Below are 26,994 nucleotides of genomic sequence, written 5' to 3'. Positions count from 1 at the left end.
AGCGTGATTTAATATACTTAATATACATAAGTAGCATGAAATTAGATTTCAATTAAATAGTCTATATTTAGGTCCTTTCAGGCTCAGTTCAAAAACCAATAAGCACCAATTACAAACATCAAAACAACAATAACCGAACCGAGCAAAATCCTCTTCATCAAAGGCTTTCAATTTCCTTAGGGAATAAAATATTAATAATACATTCAAGCAACAATACAACGTAAAAAGTTCCAAAGGATCCGTAAAATATCGACAGTAGGTACTTCATTTTGGATCCTCTACATTCGTTCATTCGTACATTCCCCGGAGCAAAGTCTGCAATCCAGGGAGATTACCCCGGATTTTTGCCCGGTCCGAAACCGGCGAAGTTTGGAGTTCACAACCTATCGAGCTACTTTTCTCCAATGTGAGCGTGCGACGTCAAATGTATGTGTTTGAAAACTTTTAAAAAGCTCTTTGTGTGAAAATCTATTGGTCGTTGCATTCTTCTCTTTTGGATTATTTTAACTGCACTTTTGTGTAAAGGAAGTGCCACTGTTCTTTGATTCTTCATTCGTTCTCGGAAAGTAGTTTTGTTCCGTTGTTTTGTGTGGATTGTAGAATGCACATGTTGAAGCCATTCTTAGTTTTCTTACGTGTTGAAATGTTAGAACAAAGGCTAGTAAAATCGCCGACTGTGGAACAATTTTCTCTTTCGAAAACAAACGACCGACACTTGACAGGTGGATTAGAATCCTCGCTTTTAACGTCTTGTATCTAAGAAGTAATAAATTTAATTTCGTTCTATCAAACATTAACCCTTACAATTTATGTTTACTATCTTTCAATTTAGTTTATTGCTCCAATCCAGGGTTTTTAGTTTTGTTGTAAATTCTGAGTGAAATACGATACACAATCGAGTTCAAAAACCTCGTATTTCTGTCTTGATTGAAGTATTAGTATACTCAGATCAAATTTAATCGAACTCAAGTGATCATTCGAAGGTTAATATTGTTTTGTCTAGCAAAATATACTAGACAGCTGTAAAAATGATATTATTAAATACTTAATTTTTTAACTGTCCCACAGCTGGTTCTGATATTTAATTAAAATCAGGTTAATAAGTTGACTTTACATGATTTACCTAAAGCGAAATCAGTGTAGTCAGAGTGACTTCTATTTCAATATTACTTCTCCGTCTAGAATATCTCTTAAATCAAAGCTAACAGTTGTCCAATATATTTACTTCGATAGTTCAATCACCGATCATTTACTTATCTCAGACGCTGTTTCAATCAGTAAACGTATTTCGTTTTCAGTTTTAATTAATGTTGTAATAGTATCTGTTGTTTTAGTTTTATCTAAAGTAGATAACAGATTGGTATTATATACGTCACGAGTTTACTATACTGTAGCGTGATTCTCTACGGACGGTATTTTTTTATTTATGTATTTTTTTTAACTTACACTAACAGTATCTATTGAACATATAAGATAACATAAATATCGATAGCTAGCTGATTATCGAGAGTCGATAGTACCTTGTATACAATCGCTCTAGTGGTCAGCATTTTAGAGGCCAATTGCTGCGCGATTTTTTCACTCGGTATTAGAGTGTCGCGTTCACATTGAGAGTTGGACACTTGGATAGTTAGATATCGCATTTGAAAAATAGTTCCTTCGGCATTGCTCACAGATCAAGCTTATTTATATGTTTAAAATTTAAAATATTTCAACTATCTACACTTATTCAATCATAGTGGTAGAAATGTGCCTCAAATTAGTTTGTGGTTTCGTCTAAAACATAAAGCTATTATTATATTAAACTAGCTGACCCGGCAAACGTTGTTTTGCCATAAAAAAAAATTCACTTAGGGGCATGAAAAATTGATGTTGGCCGATTTTCAGACCTACTCAATATGCTCACAAAGTTTCATGAGAATCGGTCCAGCCGTTTCGGAGGAGTACGTCTGAGAATTTTATATGTTAGATAATGAGCATCATGACTGCGTTTATTTTAGAATCAAAATCGCGCAGTTTAGGAACCGCAGTGATTTCGCAGCACCCAAAGTTGGCTTGATCTCTTCAAATGGAATTTGTAAATAAGCGGATGCAACGTTCGGATAGACCAGGCTTTTGAAGTTTAACTAAAATACGCTCTAGCGTTTGTGATCTGGTCCTTATTTATAATCAAGTCAAGTTCTTTTTACGTGTTTTTATTATAATAACCAAGTCAATAATATTGGCTCTGCCAGAATAATGTTGGTTTACCTACGATTGTTAAAAAAGAAACGAATTTTATAATTATCCTGGTTTTTCTATATCAATCACTTCCGAATTTATAAAATACTTTCAAAGCTCTCCAATTAAACATGATTGAATAAAACAAAAAAATATGCAGCATTTATTTGGCCAGCTGCATCTAACATTTTTTTTCACTAAAATTCGAAAGATTTGAACTAACTTATAATAGTGATTAATTTTATGCGAAATGAACAAAGAATCAGGGAAATATTTGGTATAAAAATTAATTAACAAATTGACATTGTCAGTCAAAAATAATTATTTCAGAAACGTGCTGTGCATGAACTAAAGGCAATTACTGAAAGTGCAACAGTGTACATGAATCTGAACATTCCCACGAAATATCAAAAAGGACACATGTTCTTTACAGAAACATATTACATAAGCTCTTTTGGAAATTTGCTTTCATTTAATTTATAGAGCGATAATCAATGCAAAGAATAAACATTAACCTCCATTTATTAGAATAATTCGCTGCTTGAATAAAATTAATTATACCTAAACGGTTATTATTCGAGTAACGAGTATTTTGCATAAAGTTATTATTCCTCTGTAACCGAGTTCCATTACAAGTAATTGAACAGACTGTTTTATCTATTCATTATTTAAATCACTGTCATCTTTAGTCTGGATTTTTAATTAGTTTGATAAAATAGTGTTTCAAAGTTAAAGAGTAGGTACAGCTGTTCGAATCACAAAGGGACATAAATTATTATGTCTAGACATTTTTGTAAATACTTTTTTGGAGTTGAAATATTACTGTGTATGACAGTGTTATTTATTTGACTAGCCTTATATTAGGTACTATATTTATGCATACGAAATAGTTTAAAACCATAGCAGGAGTACCAGAAATATTCCTGTACCAATTATGATCACAACATTTTTTAAATTGTTGTCATATATTCTGGTTAAGAATTCATACCTTTAAGTTGCGATATAACTACAATATTTTTCGAACAACATTTACAAAAATAACTTCTAACACAATATAACTAGAAGTGTGAAAACAAACTTCCAAACAGGATCTCGATGGAAATTAAAAACGAGGCGAGAAATAAGATAAGAACAAACAATTTTTAACTTTCCCGCCAATGATAGCTGTCGGGAACAAAATTCGATTAACACCTGTGAAACTCCCCAACTTTTACCGACGCCAACTCAATTGAGGTTATCGGTTTGCCATACTCTTTGGGTTCAAGTTGCTAACTGATGTGGAAATTAGGGATCTTCCTGTTATATACTTGAAGAGTTTTCAGGTTTCCGTCGAAAAATGTGTTTTGGGCTTTTTCGATGTCTGTTATAGGCAGTTTGACAACTTTTTTACAAAGGCCGATTTTTCCATGGTCAGTGTTCCAGATATATTTTCAAAGCGAATTTTAAAATAAACTCGTAGATAAAAATGATAAAAACATTTATTTTCAGAAAAAAATATATCATTACATTAAAATGACAGTAAGTCTCAAACTAAGCTAAGTCTGTATCTTGAGCTTTGCCTGTATCTTGTTAGACATCTAGATCCAGTCTTACCAATCCTGGATAAGGATCGGATAGCATATCAAATGAATATGTTTACAAACATTGGCTAGACAACTCTTTCTTGAAGATTGTGAAATGTGAAACCGGCTTTTAAACTTCTTCTAATAGCAAGCATGACAATATTTTCGTTTGCATTTCTAAGGCATAAAAATTAATCTTAGATTTGCTTTATTTCAATTTAAAAAAGTGTATTACTCATGTATTCCAAAATTAAGTTTTGATTTAATTGAAGCAGTCAGATATTCAATATCAATAAAACGAAATTCATATCTTCGGAAAAATCCAAATATTCTGTATCCAGTTTACTTATTTTATTCGAAGTACTGTAGACCGCATCGGTGAATTTTATGTCACAGGTCGGCGCGGGTTGGGTGAAATGAATTGGAAAAACCTTTTATGAGTGAATGGATCCACTTAGATGCGTACTTTCTTAGTAATGTGTAGAGCAATTTCCAGATGAATCAGGTAAAGTAACGATTTTCTATAGTGGGAAAAGGTTTACCTCTTCGCTTTAACCCGATTGTCACTTTTTTGCTATTTAAAAGTAAATTTACGTTGTGGTGTGATTATAAGCTTTTCTTAATAATAATGGCAATGACTGCTTTGAAGATTCGGATGGCATATCAGATTTTGTTGCGATGTTTCGACTCCTGGATCAAGGGAAATATGAATTGTTTTCTCTTTACAAAGTACTTGAAATGGAAGTAAACAAGTGCTTTTCAAAGTAACTGGCTAATGGATTAGTTTGGCTATTCCTCTCTGGAATCTAGTCACTAATTCATTCAAACTTTGTTCTTTATTTTCAGTGTAGATAAAGTTGGATCCAAAATATATTCATGCATAGAACCTATAAAGAAAATATATATTAATACGAGTAGTAAATAAGAGAAGTTCTACATTGAACATTTGGCACGCAAACCTATGTTATTTGTGGGTAGATAAGCGACGATGTACGATATTGCAAAACTTGGAACACTATCGTGAACTAAAAAGCGGCGGGATATATACACGTGAGTATGAAACTTATGTATTTTCGATAAGAGATACACTGCTTTAGACTACCGAGTGCATAGTAAAGTACAGTATATCTATTTCCAGTAAACCTAATTTGGAAGCAGGAATAGAATTACCTATTTTAGTTCAAATTGTGCGGGGAAATGAGATATATTTTTCGTAGGCAGTGAATATATTTAAGGGTAACGCGAAAGAGAAATACCTACCTACCTTTTTAGCTTCTTCTTCGTCCAGGGTAAAAAGAATTACTGTTTGTGCGCCAAATTCAATCAAAAATTAATTGTTTTAACTGCGTAAAAGAGTAACAAACATATATCCAAACATGAAAACTTTTGCATGTATAATAATAATGGCGTAAGTAGGATGTAGGAACATCATAATAAATTCCCCATGACATAACAAGTTAGCTTTTAATAAAACTAAACAACTGTAATAAAATTATTCAACTTCAATGTTGTCGCTTTTATTGGCCACTGATATAAGTTTAATATTTTACTTTCTATTTCTTTCTTCTTATATTTGTGTAACATTTTACTCCGATATTTATTTACTCCACAGAATCTTTTCGATAAATAAACAATCAAATAAATTCACTGAAAATGCTTTCAATGTTCACAAACAAAGAAAGAAATATTTCGAACAAAGGCGTAATCCAAGACTTTTAGAATATAATTGAGTCTGTCATCAGTCAAATGTAAGTCAAACTAAAGTAAAATATGATATATTAAGTGTTTTCTTTGAAAAACAACAAAATGCTTTGTTAATAATCTAGAAAAAAATATGCATGGATTATAATAAATTGACATTAATATTGAAATGCAATGATATGATTTTAAATATTACGTGCGTATACACATAATATATAAAGTCTCACCTTCTTCCCATAGCAGTGTCGGCTGAGACTAGAGGCACGGTAGTTTGTACGATCTTTACACATTTCCGTATCTTCAATCACATCCATACATGCAATTATGTTTACAATTTTGAGCCGAATATTTTTTTAAATCCAATTGGTAGTAGATTGGCTTGTACAATCAAACAAAAAATTTTTAAAGTGTTAGATACAAAAGAAAATACCTTGACTGAATACACAACATAACAATTGTCACCATATCGTACATCCAAATTAATTACAACAAATCTTAATTATGAAACTTTGCCAAATTAGAATCACAGGCTTTTATTTAAAGAAGCCTGTTTACGGGATATAGCTTTGAACATTGGATGATCGCCAAAAACCCACTGGGTGTAAAACGAAGGCCGGAACAAGACGTCGCGTCATGCCGAATTAGAATTATTTTCCGACAGTCTTCTTTTGTTGGGATGCTGACCGGAGATTGTTACAACATACAGTCCACGTCAACAAAGAACCTACTTCCTCAAACTTGGCAAACATATTGTACCCATAAAGGATACGCCTACGCAAATGTGACTCATAAAAGCCAAGACAAACCTGAAAAAATATTTTCTACTAGCTGACCCGCGCAACTTCGCTTGCGTCATATAAGAGAGAATGGTCCAGAATTTTCCATATTTTTGTAACACTTTTTACTGTTACCTACTCTGCTCCTATTGGTCGTAGCGTGATGATATAAAATATGCTTTTTTTTCACGAAAAATATTCTCAAAATTATTAATATCTCTTAGTATAACGAAGTCGCGCTAAGGCATATCCGCCATTAAAACAGTTGCCATGGCAACGGAATTTTGTTAATTCAATGTCATTATAATATTGTTTTTTCGGGACTTCGTTGAATTTTCTGAATTTTCCCGGGAAATGCGTCATTTTCCCGGGGTAAAAAGTAGCCTATGTCCTTTCTCAAGTCTTTTGTCTTGGTCAAGTCGTGTCACCTTCATTCTTATGCTTACTCTATCTAAATAAACAAATGAAAGAAAAATAAGATAAGTAGGTACTTACTTTTCTTCAAGAATACTCATATATTCATTTGAATAATTTTCAAACAGTATTACTAGCAATGCTCATGCATTTATTTAACGCTGTAATGCTTACAAAGACGAGTTGTTTTTACAAAACTCGAACGTGTAATGAAACATAACGGTTATTTTGAAATGTCACTTTTATGAAAACACATTACAAGAGTCTCTTAATTTTAAGAGCTGTAAATATTTTTTCATTAAACCCGAAGCTTGTTGACATGAAAAAATATTTTTTGGTTTTCATTTTCCAGCTTTTGAGGCCAATTAAGAATCACTTTTTAGAAATAACTGGAAATATGAGACTAAGTAGATTTGGCTAAGTTTTAAGAGCTAATTACAAAGCAATTACTTGTAAAAGGGAATTATAAATGTTACTTTTTTGTTCGTATACTTTTCATGAATTTCAACATTAATCAACGTTATGTAAATAATTTATGATTCAGAGTTTTACCGAGAAATGGTTAATTACTGGTATTCATTATGGTCTGACTATAGCTGCGGAATTTTATTCGATTCCAAGTTCCGAATATAAATAATGAACCTTTATTTTTTAAATAATGTCCTCCTAGCCGATATACGGCTACGACAGTCAGTTTCATTGAAACTGGCCATCTGTGCAGGACTTTTGTTTATAGTGTCCAAGTGTGCGCACAATACACAGGTACACTCTCTATTCCATCACTCTCATAGTTTGGTGGGATGGATAACCGACACGACCAGTGAGAGGTCAGGCGCAGGACCGACGGCTTTACGTGCTCTCCGAGGCACGGAGGTCTTCGACCTCAACTTCCTAACTCCGGGCAATCTCTAAGAAATTCTTAACAGAAAATCTCAGAAAGATTTTTTGGCCCGACCCAGGATTCGAACCCGAGACCTCTCGCACCGCAGTCGCATATACTACCGACCGCGCCACAGAGGCAGTTATTCTTTAAATAATATACGAACAAATCAGTATCAGACGTAGATGCAGAATTTTATAATTCTACTATGTGGAGTACTGACTTTTTAGTTTTAGTATCTTATGTTTTACCTTTAAATATTTGTTCCTAGTTAAGTTAGCTGAAATAATGAATACTACACATATACTTTTTCACTAGCTTTCTACACTATCATATAAAACCTTTTTACTACATTTCCTTAGACAAAAATCCTTTTAGAAGCATTTTAGCGCAGCAAACTTCAGTCTATCCCATCGGAGAATTCCATTCAATCACTCATTATGAATGACCAGTGCACTGACCTAATTCTATAAATAGATTGAACGATAGCATGATTTGTTTACAACCGTTTACGATCGGACAGTATGTCAGTCTGGGGTTATCATACACAACCTTATTTGATTATCGTGTCATATTTTGCTGTGAGCATTTCTTGGTAAATTATTAATATGTCTTTCATCCTAGCCGATTCCAGTTACAATTATAGCGTCCTGGACCATTTTACATTGGATTAAATTGGAACCCTACAGCAACTAACTATCGTTCAATTTAATATGAAAAACCGAACAACGCCTCTAGCGGGCTCCGTAGCAACTGTTTTGCAGTACATTTTTTAAATGTCAAACTCTCGTTACTTGATATTAAGCAACTGTGGAGAATCGTGCTAGAAGAAGATTCTGACATCTGTCACCTCAGAACTAGTCACAGTACACGCCTTGTACTCTTCCATCGTCTGTAGAATCCCAAATTAAAGCCCCTTAGATATAAAAATCATAATTTCAGTTTGCTTGCGACCGCCAACTGCACTAGATAAGACGTCACTAATAGTATGTTTAAAATACATCAGGGTACTGGATCCAAGTAAAATTAGGTAACAATCATACAATCTGAAAGTTTAAGAGACGTTCCTACTTTATAAAACACATAACGGTAGTTTATGAAATAAAATCTACTCAAATAAGCAGAGCTGAAGTATGAGACAGTGCCTTGGCACAATAATAGTTTCACAATTGGACTACTTGAGCCAACTTAAACATACTTATTCATATTATTTCAAATACATTATGTGCCACTTCGTTTCAGATATGAAGTTTAGACTTATGTGTAATTCGAGTAGATACGAAACTTAGGTCTTTGAAACGTTTGTTTCATAAGTTTGAGTAAGTACTTATCTATAAAAGACACATTAAAGTGACGTGATATTCTTCATAACGACTACTATTATTTTACTTTTAGATAAACAACAATTTTTTTTTTTGTACATTCACGATTATATATTTATTATCTACAAAAATAAAGTTAATAATTAAATATTTGACACAAAAAATATTATAGCAATATTAGGTATAACGTCAACGTGACATTTTTTTTCAGCTTTCAAACTGGATAAGTTAAAGGTAAGAGCGATATTTTAAACTTTTTTCTAACTAGAACTATCAAAACTACATATATTCATTATTAGCAATATACTTACTGGATACAGTTCACAAACAAAGAGCACTTAACCTAATTTCAGATATAAAAACTCTTACTACATCGGACGAAAGTTCAGCCATACAGCAAGTCACATTAGTTACAAATAGTTTAAGTTTGACAGTTAACACAAGTGCCTCTGCACGACAATGGCGGTGTTCATATAAACCCTTATATTGTTCACTCTGCTACGTCATTGGCAATAAACCAGACGGTTTTGTTTGAAAGTTTTAAAGATAGTTGTATTATAGTGTTCGTGTACAACAATTTAGCGACAGCTAAAAGTAGGTTTATTGTTTTTTTTTTACCCATTACTGTCCAATTGCTGAGCAAGGGCCGAACGCGAGAAGGCGAGAGCTCCGAAAGCAAGTAGGTTTAAGTATACAATATTTAAAATCAGCCGTTGTCGTACGCAGCGAACGAACCTTAAGCGCAATCCTCTACAAATTATCGTTCATCGAAATTTGAAATTTAAAAATTACTGCAAAAATAGTTTCAATGGCGCCCGCTTGAAGCGTTAATCAGATTTTCATACAATATTTCTTGATAACTGGCCGTTTCTCTTCTGAAAATAATATGCAGCAATAATTTGCGTATAAGTAGATATATAAATACTAGTTAAGGAGCAACACTTTCGTTATGTTCATTTCTTGGAAACGTTTAAAGCTTTGACTCTAATTGGATCACCTTGACGTAGAGTATAAGGTAAATTAATGGAAGAAATTTGAATATATTATTATAAAAAACGTCTCAGGTCTTAATGGTGTAAATCTAGGGACCTTAAGTATATGCTAAAAGTGTTTTTATGTAGTAGTTAGAAACCTTCTAACGAATTAGCTTGAGCTTCAAATAATGGCAAAATTATTTAAACAAAATTGCGAGCATTTTTCAACCGCAAATGCCTGTATAGTGTATATATTTACCAAATGTTTTAAATACCAAACAAACCGCATTATGAAATTAGTATGAATATCTCTCAAAATAATAATCATATTTCAATCAATTAAAACAATCATAGACCGGATGATTAATTTAAACGCGTGGTATTTGTTTATTTAATACCGACATACTAACTAAATCGGATGTTTGTATTATCATAATAAACGTAATTCGTTTAGTTAAAATGGGACATGACTGACTTATTTAAATATTGAAATATCTAATTCAGAGAATCATGTTATTTATGTTGTGAAATGTCAGTAATTTTTCCAGCCTATATTTAATTTTGTGATTTTCCATGAAAGTTTAATTTTCGCACTAAAAAGTGCTTCATATTATATACAAAAGACTATGCTCTTAACAATTAAATGGTAACACAAAATTCATACAAAGTCCCAAACATTACTGATCGCGGTTTACTATAACATCCTACGAAACATGCGAACTATCGCTTTAAATCGACTAACACCTCGTTTACATCGAATCCTTTGTGAAATTTAACCCCTTAACAATTACCTGTTAACAAAACGCCTTCAGGGTAAATTTCGCTACGCAGCGAAACGGCCCTATTGTCCAACGTCTTGAAACTTGCATGAGAACTCACAATAGAAATGCAACTCCCAGTTACTATTGTTGTCCGACGAGCAAGCAAATTCCGCATTTTTTATTCCCTTTCCATACACAATAACCCAGTTTTTCCGCAACAAAAATCCGAGGTAGCAAAACAATTGTCTTTATTTTGAAACTGACTGAAAATTCGAAGTCGCAATTGGATAGTATTCCAACTTTTGGTTTCCGAGGAATTTTAAAAGTTTACACTCAGTGATTTTAATTACCTTTTGATTTCATTTTTTTATTCTTTGATTTTATGTCAAAATATCAAGTAAATGGTAGACAATACATAAACATCCGTAGCGCGACTGCTTTGAGTCCTTGTTATCGAGTACCGGGAGTTTGATATTTAAAATGTACTGCAAATTAGTTCGTACTGCGCCCACTAGAGGCGCTATTTTTATACAAAGTTTCTTGATTGCTAGCCGGTTGTCGATGGTCGATTGTAGCACATAATTGTGCTACGGTTTACGATACGAAGTTATAGTACTAATTTGATAAAAGTACCCTAATAAAAATATATAATTAAGTCTGTCTAGGCTTCCAGTTACTGTCTAAGCACCAACAAAAGTGGCCATCTAATATCGTACTATAGTCATTTCAACGACCGCATATGAACAATTACTGCCAACGGTTATTACATGAACAGATCCTGCGTTGTTACAAACTTAGAACAACCTAGAATACAAAATGAAACATTCCACAACAAATTAAAATTAAAAGCTTCACATTTTTTTTAATTAGCACTTTATTAATTGAACTGGCTTAGCCTGAAATGCTCCGCAATATATTTTCAGTGTGAAAATAAATATAGTTATATCATAGCACTACCAGAATTATTTATTTCAAAAAACAAAACACATTAATTAAAGCTCCTTCAAATAGTAAATTTCCACCCGATACCAACGTTTTAAAACAATCTTCTTTATCTTCAATCGTAGAATTTATCTGTACTTTATTTTCGCCGAATTTTTACCATACGGTACCACGATTTATTGCCACTATCGGCTACCCACAACCAGCTAGCTATCGAAAAAAAGTGTATAAAAATCTGATCAGTACCTCTAGCGGGCGTACTATGAACTAATTCTGGGTAAATTTTTAAATGTCAAATTCTCGATACCGTAGAGAATATCGCGCTAAAGTACTTTATGTAAACCCCGCCTGGCTCTCAATTGTGACGTCATAAAGAAATAAGCCACCTTTTATCTGAAAACTTCGCTCACGATAGTTTAAGCTTCTCAGTGACAGATACGTCGATCAATCAAAGCCTTTACGTAAAAAGAAAATATGCGAGAGTCGTTGACTTTATTCTAACCTTTCTAATGATAGGTTTAATAAACCATAAATAAAAATAAGCGTTTATTTCTCCGATTTGGAGTAAACGAAGTTAGCTCACGATTTAATTTATTTGGAGTAAGATGTAGCTTACTGTATTATATCTGTTTTTCAGTAGGTACACAGTTCTGTTTACTTAATCTTAGACACATATTGGATAATCTTTCCAAATAAGATTTTTTACATTCTTGCCTGTTAATTTAGCTTACCATAAAATGATATGATATAATAATCTAGATAACTTAAAAATGTGTATTATTGCGTATGAAATCGTAATAGTTATGTCTATGCGTTAGAGGCGGTGATCACGGCTTTAATACAAAATTTGTGGAAAGTTAGCCTGGATAATGGTAGAAGATCGCACTACAATAGATATCGTCGATTATCGACAAGCCATTTACTAGTCCATTTTATGGTATCCACAGTCCCGAAGCGTTCCTAAGGATTCGAAGATTTTGTAAGAGATTTCTCGAATGGAAATTGAAAACCAAATAGCATACGACACATTATTATCGCCCAAGTTCCAACACTATATAATAACTTTTACGTTTGCATCGTTCCAGAAATTCTGATCGAAGTACGTTTATTGTTCAACAACTAACTAAACTACGGTACTTGATGAGACAATATTGAGCTTTAATGGGCCATTTTGTGGCGATTAAATTGGTGTTCTCTGGTCAGTGAACTTGCGGCTTCGATATATTATTGGTTGATGTGAAATTGGCAATCGAGAATATAGTAATATGATCACAGTTCGTCTTATATATAAAGGGAATCAAGATTGAGTTAAAATCTACTTACAGTCTCAAAGTTTTTTTAAGTTAAAAAAAAGTTACATGTACATACTATTAACTGAATATGACTAAATAGTAGCAGCGTAGACGTTGCAAGAACAACATCATGATAGTCGTAAAACAATTAATAATGTGATGGAAAGTATGTCTATAATGAGGTAAGTGAGTACCTAACGGGTACGTACATATATATGTATGTATAACTTTATACTGAAGACGAATACAGAACAGCTTTGTGTATTCAAGAAAATTAATTCAAGCGATTCCTGGTATTAGTAAAATAATTTATAATGTACCTAGCTAAAATATCATAACCAAGATGAATGCTTGAAAATGAGTACATATTAAAAATACTGGGTCACACAATTTTCTTAGAACCTTTTACGAGATTTAACAAACGTGAATATAATACTGTTGAAACTAGTCCAGGTTGAATACAATTAATTACTTTGACACACATAAAAGTATAGTAGTAGTTGTACCCGAAGGTGTAGGCAGAGGTGTATAGAATACACCCGCGTTTCGCTATTAACAGTATAAGTCCCATGTAATAGGCTGCCAATGCTATGTACCGAGCATTTTACCAAACTCTTGGCTATGAGTAAGAATAATTTAATATAAATTAGAAAATACTATTAGCACTTCGGCGAGCCGGGAATTGAGCCAGAAGCCTCGAGTTAAAAGCGCGATTGTCTTCAGTGGGTAATATCGAAACTTTGACATTTCACATGTTCACTAAAATTAGTTCCTTCGGCATCCACTAGGGGCAGTGATTAGTTTTTAATACAAAATTTGTCGGTTGGTAGCCGGTTGACGATAATTGATAGTGGTAGAAAATCTTCTCAGCAGTCTTTTATACTACTGACTGCGATACAGAGGCCGTTTTCAATTATTTTTCAAGAAAAACTTACGTGTTTCTACCTGCCTACATACCTGTAGTAAAGAAACGAAAACATTTCTACTTTCCTACGCAGTGCTTCATTAAAAACATTCCACAGATATTAAAACTCGGAAAATTATGCAGAAAGTAATGTAGGGCAGTCCCTCGGCGGATTTATTCGTACTAATTTGTAATCATGTTATAAATGTGTAAGTAAGTCTGCTTGTATGTCTCTGTTTGTTTTTGTAATGTATGGTGCGTATGATATTTTGTGAACATTACCTAATAACTAAGATAAACATAAGGTATACTTTGACGCCTTATTGGCCGCTCGTTAGACATACAATAGAAATAAAATAGCAACTATCGAGCCGCTATCAATCAAATCTTATCAGTACAAACTATTTTGCAAAACATTTTAAATGTGAAACTTTCGATACTCAATAGTACCGACTAGCGCGACTGTAAAGAATCGGGCTAAAGGTGCCTACCAAAATATAAGTTTTATAAGTAAACAACGTTTCTATTTTTAATGTCGTATATTTGTATTTTCACTCTGAATGTCACACAATTCAAGTCGTGAGAAATCTAAAAGCTGTCGTTATAAATTAATCGTCGTAGTGACGTAATAGATCTACTTGCCAATTTGGACTATGACGAATGGGTTCTGCCGATGCGTGTCAAGGCCTCGTCTATCTGGAGATAGAATAGGCTATGTCTTTGTCTAAATATTGTGCCATTTAGTGAATACAAACTTTCGCATTTACTTGGTTAGAATTGCATGTCAACTGCTAGGGACCGGCATCCTTTCAAGATTAAAGATTAAGACTTCAGTCTTCTTCTTGTCGTATGGTTAGTGGTCAAACTAGTGTCAAAGTTGTTCAAGCCGCCCAAAGGCCTTTGACGTGGCTTAACGTCTGTTATCTTAATTGACAAACAAATTTCAGTTTAACACGCTTAACAAAGGATCGATAGATTTAAAACCATTTTCAAAGCTGTATAAAACTACATAATTCAAAAGTGTCATATCAGATACCATTTCAATTATTTACGTTCTGAGTAAACAATCTTAATAATAGATACTCAATTCCGAAAAGACACAATGACATCTCAAATTACGTTAATTTACGACATTTCAAATTACAAAGACTTAAGACATTCCGAAATTGCATACACAAATAAAGACATCAATATGAACAATAAAAGCTTCTATTCGGAAAGCCTCAACAGTTAGAGTATTTGCATCGTTTCTCGATAACTACATGTAGCTCGCTGCAATAAATTAACGTAATTTATATTCAGATCGTAACACCCAATTAAACAGCCCATAATTGTTCGCGAGTGAATCTGATCCTCTCGGTGAATGGTTTCAATGAACAATAATAATTAGGGGAAGATAGTAGGTATACTAGATTACATTACAGTCAATGAAGGCACTACTAAGTGACTTATCTACTTCTTATTGTACCTAATGAATGATGAATAATGAATACTGTTATAAGTACCTAATAGGTTAATCGTATAAAATAAGAAATCAGTGATTGTATTCTTGATTAACTAGCTTCTGCTAACTTGTATTCTTAATTAACCAGCTTCAGTAGTACTGATTACGATAGTTGTTGAAATATACAATTATTCAGTCATTTGATTTATTCTATTTGTTTCAGACGTTTTGAGAAATAACACAGGCAGCCTAAACGAACAATTACGTCTGCATTGTGCATAGATTACTGGGATGAAAAAATCTAATTCGTTGAGTATTTGGACCTAATCATTTAATATTAGTTTTGAAATAAACCTCTACTTACCTCTAATAAACAGCAACATCTTATAAAAAGTCTTTTATTTAGATAACAACAAAACCTACATTCCACATCTCACAAAAGGCTACACGAGCGCTACAAAAGGCTATGCAATTGAAGACAACCAAAGTCATTACTAATCCAGTTACGTGGAACTACAGACAATACGTCTGAAGTTTATCGTTAAGGCTTCGAACTCATGAAGCGATTTTTAGTCGAGCTATTCGCGGTGGCCGGACTGCTAATCGAGTAAAATTTGATGTTGTTGTTAATGCTAATTGGCAACGCCGCGGTTTTTGCCGGCTGCACGTGCGGTTGTTGCTTTGACCGCGCGCTTTGCGGTCAGTTGGCGGGTGATCAACAAACAACAATCAAGCAAGCCTAAAGCAACCGCGCGGTCAGTTAGCTATCGCAACGGATTCGCTGAACCGGCAAGCTATTTAGAAATTTTGCACGAGAAGCTGTACCTCGATTCTCTACCATTATCGACTACGGACAACCGATCTGTCATCGAGAAATTTTGTATTAAAATCTGATCAGCGCCTCTGTCGGGCGTCGTAGAAACTTTTTTGGCAGTACATTCTAAATGTCAAAATTTCGATAGTTAGCCGGTTATCGGTAGTCGATAGTAGTAGAGAATCGAGGTACTGATCAGCACCTCTAGCGGGCTCCGGAGAAACTATTTTGGCAGTATCTAAATGTCAAAGTCTCGATACACGACAGTACCGACTGTAGAGAATTGCGCTACTGGGATCTAGTGAGTATTGAAATAAAGCATTTATAATACCACTACTACACCACCACCATAAAACCAAATTAACGTTGAACGCGAAGGTAACGATGCGATATTTGGCCCGTTTAGCTAAATTAGCGATGTGCGGTATCGATTATTAATAATCGATTAATCGATTATAAGAATAATTGTTTACAATCGATTGATTTATAGGTAATCGATTGTAATCGATTTTTGGAAGAAATCTTTTAACCCCTTACCGCATACCAATCCTTATGTATGATTATGTTTTTTTTTGTAGTTAAACAACAATGATTAACACAAAAATTTGATTTGCATGGAATAAAGAACACTATCGTGTATTGGTACGTAATTAATTTGTCTGTGGTAACTGTCACCTGTTAAATATAAGTTATGGTATTTCTATTTGCTAAGGGAATCCTCGCTTCTATAGGTAGTAAACGGTTGTAGTACAGGGTAAAAGTTAAAACTTTTTAAATCACTAAGTGATTATGTTACGTTTGATTTTCAGTTTAAATATTGTTTTTGTTTTTAAAAAAGAAGTGAGTATGTTCTATTTGAGTTTTATTTTCTAAAAATGTGATTGTTGTGTTGCTTGTTTCATTTAAATAATCTTGATTTAAGACATTTAGACGACACTTTAAATTTCAGTCTAATAATCGATTATTAATCGATTAACAATCGATAATATAAGATTACATAATCGATTAATCGATTATTCAAATAATCGAATCGGCACATCATTAAGCTAAATAGTTAGTTTTTACTATGTGTTAAAACTGTAAATAGTGCAAAAAAAAGTATTAAATCTTTAAAACCGCTATGTCACAACCAAACGATTAGCGACGCGCCAGTTGCGCGCGTCTGAAAATCGCTTCGTCTATTCGAAGCCTAACTCTGACTTTTATCAAAGGTCTTCAGGTCAATATAGCACTGACATTGAAAGAACAAGATTCACTATTACCCACATCAAAGGAAAAATAAAATAAAAACATGACTTTGGATTAAGCTTGCCAAAATTATTAAGGCGTTTTTATGTTCAGTTTTAGTCAAGCGACGATGTTGTAGTTTATTTTCAGACGATTTAAGATACGATCTTTGTTAAGCGTAACAGACGTGTTTTTCTATTGGAAAACAAAGAAATATTTGTAGTATAAAAACCTGCAATTAAATGTGATCATTAAGAGCGTTGCCCTTTATACTTTCTTAGAAACTCTATTTAATTGATATATCTGTGACTTATTATTTGGAATAAGTCGTTTCTATGTGCTTTGATTTGTATGAATCGAAGTCTTGTATCAAAAATTTGCAGTCGCAATTATGAATATTCTTTCAAGTAATATGTATATTATATCGTTGCTGATTATAGCTCTCAGTTGATCCAGAAACCATTTACTTAAGAAGTGTCTTAACTACGTTTCTTAATTAGGTCACTTAAAAGAACAAAACATACTTCTACCCTGGTTACTACTATGCGTATTGTTCAAAAGTTTGTATGAATTTCAAATTTTGTTCTACAAAACTATGTATAATGTATTGCAAATGTTGTCCTGCATTCGCTTGTGTATGCATACGTCGATGACCGATATAAATGGGTAATCTATTTGATTCTTTTTTTTAAAAGACAACTCACGAAGACACTTTTTCGTCGCGGGGACTTTTACAAACATACAAACAACGGACACAAAATAAAACCAGACCCGAAATAACTATTTTTGGATCGCACCACTAATTGTGCAGCTCATGACCACCTGACCCAATGGTAGCCTCATGACGACCTTAACCATTGGGACACGGAGGCAATCAGTTGTTAGATTGTTAGTCCGTTGTTGTTTATTTGTTAGCCCTACTTTTATGTCGTAACGGTTCAGGCAATCTAGATAAAATTTTTATGGAAAGTGGAAATCTCCGAGGTACGACAAAAAGAAAAACAATAGCGACAGAACGACAGGCATATTATAGTTTGCAAATAAATAAAGAAAAAAGATTCCATAGAAAAAATAATCTGAAGGCACTTTAGACAAATATTAATCATGTTAATGGACATTCTGCAAGCAACATAATATCAAGATAGCATTATTGTTTAATATCTCCAATGATAATAGTGGCAGGCTGCGATAATCCTCAATGCAATAACATTTGCGACTGTGATACTATTACAAATAGACCGTAATCTCCTCATTAATGATGACTGAATGGAACGTGATAATGTGTTTCTATTAAGTGCTATTATATTATTTCTTTAACATTCTTCCATCGATAACTAATTTTAGTCGAGGAATACCTAACTTTTTAATGGATAACGTAATATGCATTATGTTATCCATTAAAAAGTTCAGTTTATGTTCAGGGTGTTCTAGGAAACGATTTTTGAAAGTTGATTTACAAATCACAGAAGCTCGAGCTGTATTCTGAGCTTATATTTTATTTGACTATACGATATTGTAAAAACTTTTAATGAAAATCATATCAATTGAAAAAAAGACGTACGCATTTTACTCCACCTAGAATCAAAGTCTAATAGCCATAAATTTGAAACTATTGACCAGTGAACTATACAAGATTTTGGCGGTACCGACGTTGAAAATCCAGTACATCTACGTCATTCCAGCAATATCTAAGATGTAGTTATATTATCTACTCCTATTCATAGGAGCGAGGCGTACCAAACGGAATCGTTCGGAATATAAAGTAGGTTAAATATGGACTTGTAGAAAAAAACTCGAACCTTTATTGAGTGAACGGAGATCTTTTTGATATTGGTTTCGAATTTTTTGAGAGCCAATTCCCTTTTTTTCAATTTTCTACTTTTAATTACAACAGAGAGATTACATTCCCTACCATTCATACTATCGAGTGGATGGTTTCCTTAGAAATTGCCCAACTGTAAGTGAATAGTCGATGGCTAAATGTCAGTTAAAGCTACAACAAGACGTAAGGGTTACTAAGGAATATTAAAATGAGGAGATCCTTTTAACGACTAGTTCAGGCGATGTATGCCCCATTTATAGAGCGTTGCGATACAATGTTAATATTTTTGCACTTTAAATCATTAAGTTCGCGGCTAAGATTCAGTACTATATTTATATAAAGCAATGTTGGTCTGTACCCTCAACTCCTTACAACATTATCATTAAGACAATATCTGCTCCGAAACGGCACTCAACAATTTCCACTCCGTAATATCAAAACCGTTCAAAGTACATTAAACTCAAAGTTAACTGGAAGGTAATCAATTTTGCAAAACGACTTTCTTCTCGTCGAAAAATTTGAAATTACACCAGCCGATTTTAATTGGTTTTGTAATCAGGCCAAGTTAGGAAAAATAATTTGGAAAATGTAAATCGAATTATTGTACGGAGTTCGAATAGGACATTTGTCAATTATAACTTTGGCTTCGTGTTGTAATAATGGAATACAATTCAAGTTTCATTAGAATAACTAGACGGTTACAGTCGTACTAAATAATTTATTACGTCTCAAATTGCCTTTTGCGCGTCCTAGGTAATTTAGCAAGCACGTATTTTACATTCTGACATGCATTTTATTACGATTTATCTTGAGATTTTGTGAAAATAGTGTATTTTATTTTCTGCTTTTAAGTAAGCTCAGAAACATTTATTGTCTTGCTGTATTTAGAACGCGGGCGACAGATTTTAATAGACATTTGGGACTTATACTTGGAAACTAACCACACAATTTTATTAATATTACACAAAATATTTCATTAAAATTCAAAGAAGAAAACAAGCCAAATATAATTGCTGAAAGTTAGGCGCTCGCTGTGAAATGTATAACAGAATTTTCATTTCTATAGAACCGCAATGGGCCAAAGCATATGTTTGTAGCGCGAACACATTTTGAACTCATTGCGTGTAGTGTAAATATTCAACAGAAACTAATGAACACAGCTCGTTGCGTGTTCATTAGACTTAATAGCTTAAAATAAAGTGTACAACTGGTTTAAAAATTAAAAGAAAAGCGGGTCACGTTTTATTTTCAAATATATTTTATATGCTTAACAAATGTTTGTCTTTAAACTGCATTTTTGACAATAACTATTTTTTTTATTTAAATGAATGGCTTTAAAAAATAAACATGTTTAAAATAGAAAAATTTACTCAACTGGTGAATAAAGTAAAAAAATAAGAGTACCAAATCCACCTATAATTTAATTTTTGGCATAATATAACTATTTAGTTCAATAAAACTGTAGCCGTTTTAATTACAATTCTATAGCTCAATTCTCTACCACTATCAACGACCGACAACCGGCTAGCTATTGAAAAAAAATGTCTGATAAACGGTCCAGCGCCTCTCGCGGGCATCGTAGAAACTATTTTAGCCGTACATTTTAAATGTCACGCTTTCGATGGTTTCAATTGTAGAGAATCGTGCTACAGAATATTTAATTTGACAGTAGATTCTGTGCTTCAAATTCTTAAATATTCACCAGTTCTTTGAAGATCCTGCTTGTTAGATTATAATGAGTTTTAGTTCTTTTTATATTATAATACATTCTCTCTAGCAAAAAACTCATGATCAAACTAAACGCGCTTTTCTTAATTCCTTTGTTCCACACAGAAAATTGTGGCGAGAATAGTCACAAAAGCGTCGCAGGACGCTCATATTATTTTAAAGAATGAAGAGAATTTTATTCTATCTCTTTATTATTATAATCATATAAAAAAACGTACATACCTTCTTATCTTGTTCGATCCGGTTATAAAATCTGCAACAAAAAGGAAAAGTGTTATAATTTTTATTTCATTACTCACTAACAGCTTTTCGGCTTTGCCTAGGCCGTACAATATTGAAGACTAAACTAACGTCAGAACTCGTGAATTTTTAAACATACATTTTAACTAAGTACCCTTAAATATTATTTGACAGCTCATTCGAAATGTCAAACGCTTAATACAAAAGTGATAAGACCATGGATGTTAGGAATTACGCTACTGCAGTACTCGTAATTGAGTTTAGTAATAGAACCAATAACTTTCGAGTAATCTATAGTATCTACACATTGAACAACATTGTAAGCATCAAGTTGAACCAACAATTTAAACCGTAACACCGATCATACATCCAATAACCTTTCCCGAAATATTAGACCATATGCTACATTGTATACAAATATTTACCCCGATAGCAACTTTGCCCAACCGAATCGAACTTGAATCCTCATGATCAGCTCTTAGGATACGTTACGTTACCGACTGACCACAGAGACAGTAGCAAAAAATACATTATATAAAATGCTTAATATTCAGTGCACTCTACCTAATAACAAGTAAAAAAAAACGTCACAAGTATATTCAAAAGAGGCAACTATAAGAACATTGGAGTGAAAAAACTTCCATGAATATATGATTATACCTCTCACATCTTTGAAAGTTCAATTCAAAACTTTTGATGTAAATCTTCAAAGTAGATACATATAAAACTTCTTCGACTGATTTCAAGGATTGATTTCGATTCTGTATTACTGTCGGGTCACACATTTATTATGTATTCTCAGTGGGCTAGAACAATTCTGAACTGAAATCATTCATTGGAGAGTAGGCGCTTTTATCACATCAACGCTAGGTTTTACATTGTATCAATGTGTTTCATACATCTTAATCGGTAAACAGTTTACCACAACATGTATATTATATAATTTGAAATATTTACAGCGTTGCAAAAGGTCTAATTAAAAGCATTACGTACAAAGTACTTATCGTAACAGTTTTGTTTTATCAATTACCCTTTTCAAGTTACTGTTCTACCTATTAATGTGTGTTACTTTTCTAAATAGAAAATAAAGAACCTAATTTTAACTTCTTATTTTGTCACTTTTCGTAAATCTTTGTACGTGGTAAACCTGTCTAAAATTTAAAAAGCTTTTCTTTGTAACACCTTAAAATCTTAAGAATAATTCCATGTAAAATATAATTCACGTCTACAACATACACTCAGTAGAATCTCGATCTAAATGACGCATTACATTTCCTCCTCCAAGATAAGTTGTACGTTCAGCGCTTACTCTTATACCCGGGAACATTCGGACAAGATTAAAAGACATTACATAGTCCTATGACCGCGTTCCTTTACTGCAAGATTGCTATCCAGATATCAAGAGGTTTACGACTTTAAATTATATTTTCTTCGGTTTTTCTGTTACTTTGTTTGCGAAAGTGTTATGGTTATGCGCGTATGAAAATGAATTTATTGACTGGATGGTATCTTAATGAAACGTATTTACATTTATGGTAGGTACTGGTTGCACAAGTTATGGATAGATTATCATGCAATGAATAAGTAGGTTAAACCAATATTATTAACCAGTCATCTTGAATGTAATAAATTATCCTCAATTTTCAGATTTTTCTATTTTGCCTGGGTTAAGATTCATTTTAAAGATACATTCATCCGTACTCATACAACATTTCATGTTTCTAATTAGTCCTTTCATATTCAGTAATAACTTAGAAGCACTTTAAGCGTCTTGAATTTTCCTAGAAATTTTCCAGTTATAAGTTGCAGTAAAGTGTTTATGCCATTTCTAAGAATATATCACACTACGTGTTTTTAAAAACAAAGTTTTTTTTACAATATGTAAAAGTTGATGTTCTGTGTACTGGACTAGTATTGTTTGACAGACTTCTAGCATACGTAAACGAAATAAAAATTCTCAACACTTTACGTGTAAAACCACCATTCTATACAAATTTATTTAAGTACAATATAATTGCTTTATACAATACATGTATAAAATAAAATGTAATATTACTCATCGTAATTGAAATAAAACTTCCTTGTTATATGAAGCCTTGCTTTTCACGGAATCACATTTTTATTTATATATTAAATTTGCGCATAAAAACGTATACGTTACGTTCTTTGGTATTGATGCGACTGCGGATACATTGTCATAATTCCAATTTTTAATTAAATGTTGTTGAATATTTTTCGAGGTTAGTAAAAAGTACAAGTTAATGGTTAAGTAAATTTTGAAACAGATTTATTCAACGTCAATAGTTCTTACTGGACTTTTGAAAGTACCACTAACATAGCAGGCTAAAAACGACGTCATAGATCGTAAAAAATAAACTGTTTATTCTCCCACAAAAATGGTTAGTATTTTTTACACACAAAACCACAGACAGCTTTCGATATTTAATTTACTGCGAAGTGTTGCGACACAAACATTTTTTCTTCTAACTGTTACACGCGTAACATTTTAGCGCTCTGAAAACTTGCCAAATGGGTCAATGACATACCCAACAAAAACTAAACTTGTGAATATATCGGATTAACGTATTCGGATTTTCATTCGCTATCTCTTTTATTTTATTTCCGATCGTATATATGTATGTAGTACAATATAACGATATTGTCACCCGGTTTGGGAAAGCATTACAATAGTTAGAATTTCCGAATAGGAATCTTCATGCCTTGACCCGTTTCAAGTTCTGTGACCTGGTCAGTCTTTGTAGAATTTACTTTCTGTGACAACTTTGTTTTTCTGTGTCCAGCAAAGTGAATGCCCACAAAGCGTGTCGTTGAAACATGAATGCATATGTAGCACAAAAACTTCCCCTATGAAACAGTTTTAAAAATATGACGTTTTTTAATGTTTGAGTTGAATGCCACGCTATTTGGCTGGTTAGCAAAAATACTACAATTTTATGCATACGTTTTTATAATGGTACGTAAAATAAAATTTAAATGCGTTCAATGAAGTAACGTCAACATTGTTGGCGGCATAGAAGATTTCTGAGAGAATAAGACATTATGTCTCTATATCAAGTGTCGCAATGATTTCTATCCTGTATAATAGGACTATTTTGAAACACCCGGGACAAACTAAAATCAATGAGTTAACCAAATTCTGTTCATTCGTTAATGCTATTTGAACGCACTATACCATAACATTAAAATTATGAAGAAGGTATATTAAAATATAATAAATATGTAACAAAAGAAGGTATATTAAAATATAATAAATATGTAACAAAAAAGGGGAAGCATTCCGACATTTAATCATCTAAGAAAAATACTCGTGAGTAAAATATTTGTATTAATAATGTCTTCTTAGAAGTCGTTTTGTCGTTTGAAGCGAGACGTTTGAAGGGCATACTTTTAAGACGCGATTCCTTTCGATTCGCGGGTAACAAACGACTAGTTTGAGTTCAAGTTGCAGTTATCGGATTTGTAAAAGTTGTTAGAACTTTAAATTGAAATATCTTGAGATATGTGTAGGATTTTTCAATCGTTGAACCTTTTGATACTTACTGATCGACCTATGAGAGTTGTAGAGTAGCCGTAGGCGACGTCTGGAATAGCTATGTTGCGTTAAAATCTGCTGACTGCTAACATACACCTCTGAAAGCTCTTACGATAACAATACTGGACATACTAATGAGAATAACTATGGTGTTTAAAGTTTGAATGGATTTAACGAATATCACGTTTGACGGAAAGAAACGTTTAGTGGTTTTCTTCTACAGATTATATACCATCATAAATACATCGGTGCAAAGTCTGCATTTAACAACTTAATACTCAAACAAATTTTCAAAGTAACAACAAGCGCGCTTACGTCTAAAAGCTAGTATTTTTAACCTCTTCCTAAAACCATGTTATATCTAACCAGTCCGTGAACGCGGAGATTATGTCACTGTCATGCGGGAAACCGGAATTTCATGGAAAAATGCTTTAAACGAAAAATCTGATTTAAGCACAAATATTCTTCGTATATTGTACGTGTATGAAAAACAACGAGTAGCAAATTGAGTAAATGAATTAAATTGAATTTTTATTTTAAATGGGTCGAGTGTATTCCGTGATCACGAATCTGTTGTGTACGAAGTGTTTCATGTTGATAAAAATATAAAAGAAATCCAATATCGATACAAATTGAAATAAACGTATTGATTGAGACAGGTTTAATGACAATATTCAGCTGTGAATTTATTTAATTAACAATTCGATTAATCATGCAGAAATTATAGTCGTAGTATGTTTGTGGTGCACAACAATTTTACATAGATAGTTTCCCACACAAAACTAGTTTAATATTTATGTAACCCACACTTGTTTTGGTACACTAGGTCGGGTTATGTATGCGTATAGTCCCCTGTGACGTGAAACCAACAAAAACTAAAAAATACGTAGGAGTTTTTTGGAAATAGCACAAACATAAATCTAATCAATTAACCGTTCCCTGAATAACATAAATAACAAACTATAAATAAACAAAATACAGTGGAGATCAAGGCCAAGTCGGAATTCGTGGGTCGCCGGCGGATATTATCAAAAATTGGATTAAACATGATTCATGATTCGCGGGAACATTTTGTATGAAAGCAAAGAAATAAGCTTCCGCCTTTTATTTCGTAAAGGGAAAATAAATTGAAGATGTTTTGTCACAAAGGAATGATAAACAATTTGGATGTTAAAGAAAGCTATATTTTTACAAATCACATTTTTGTACTGCCAGGATATTTTTGTCTGCTATTCGTCATTTTATTATTGTGAATTATGGTATCCTTGTTTAATTACTGAATCTATTCAGCTGTGAAAAGTTATGACGGTTATCTATCATTGTCGTTATTTATTATTTTAATCTGATATTCGCAATAGCAATGGAAAATCTATGTTCTTGTTCGTAACTTGTAAGCTTGGCCGAATGGACATGAATAAATAGAGAAATGCTGCTTACTTTACCCCATATAATTTAATTTAAAGAAAGCAAAAACTGCATTTATATTGACAAAGCAAAGCTTCTAGGAATCCGTGTTCTTATTGCATTTGCATTCTAAAGAACCAATTTAAGAGTTTAGAATTTCTGCATCAGAGAAATAAATGGAGGATTATAATTCTTTAAATTAAATGTATGTTCTGAGTTACAGTCGAAGTATGCTTTATTTTTTATGTATTTAAGAACAAATTTACTTTGAAAATAAGATCCATGCTTGCAACATAGTAAACCAAAATTAATATAAAATTATTTTAAAGTTGAAATTAATATACACTCAGCGGCAGAAAAAGTGGCCCAAAGCAAAACTACGATAAAACTTTTTAGAATATCAATATATGGTTATTATTTTGGCTATAACTATTAGTTAAACAGTTTATACACAAGTTTAGTTACAATTTACACTAAATAGTCGTAATTTTTAATCAAAAATGGGAAAAATTAAAAAATACAGCTTTTGTCGAAATCGCTTATTGAAAGTTTTTGCAAAAAACTAATTCTGCACCAAAGAAAAAATCTAATGCCATCAAAAACATCCTGTAAAAAACCTCAAGTCTCGCAGCGTAAAAAGTGGTGAGATCTATGTAATACCAAGTCGATTAATCTGTTTAGTCTCTACTGAAAGGACCTTCTGTCTTAAGTTATTACATAAGTTATTATCATGCCAATATTAAAAATATTTCACGTTTAAAACAAATAAATCGACCTGGCCATCGCATGATTTGATTATTAGTATGTACCACACTGCACAGCACGACGGGCCAGCAACCGAATTCCTCACTAGGGTCCTTCCGAATATAATGATCGAGATGAGTATCTTAAAGAAATTAATGCTCCTGAAATTTTAATGGCGAATTTGTGTTTTCATGCGATGACCAAGTCGATTTATTTGTTTTAAACGTGAAATATTTTTAATATTGGCATGATAATAACTTATGTAATAAC

General features: G+C 32.8%; 1 protein-coding gene across 1 annotated transcript in view; it reads right to left on the bottom strand.

Moving 5' to 3' along the window:
- The window catches only part of LOC142976538 (angiotensin-converting enzyme-like protein Ace3), a 239,229-nt gene that overhangs the window by 46,330 nt on the left and 165,905 nt on the right, over window positions 1–26,994 (bottom strand). Inside the window, exon 4 of the mRNA XM_076119962.1 lies at window positions 21,006–21,036. The gene's annotated coding sequence lies outside the window, so the exon portion shown is untranslated. The remainder of the gene's footprint in view (window positions 1–21,005; window positions 21,037–26,994) is intronic.

This window comes from Anticarsia gemmatalis, chromosome 11 (genome assembly GCF_050436995.1).
Source record: "Anticarsia gemmatalis isolate Benzon Research Colony breed Stoneville strain chromosome 11, ilAntGemm2 primary, whole genome shotgun sequence".
NCBI classification, from domain to species: Eukaryota; Metazoa; Arthropoda; class Insecta; order Lepidoptera; family Erebidae; genus Anticarsia; species Anticarsia gemmatalis.
This window is presented reverse-complemented; position numbering and strand designations above follow the sequence as displayed.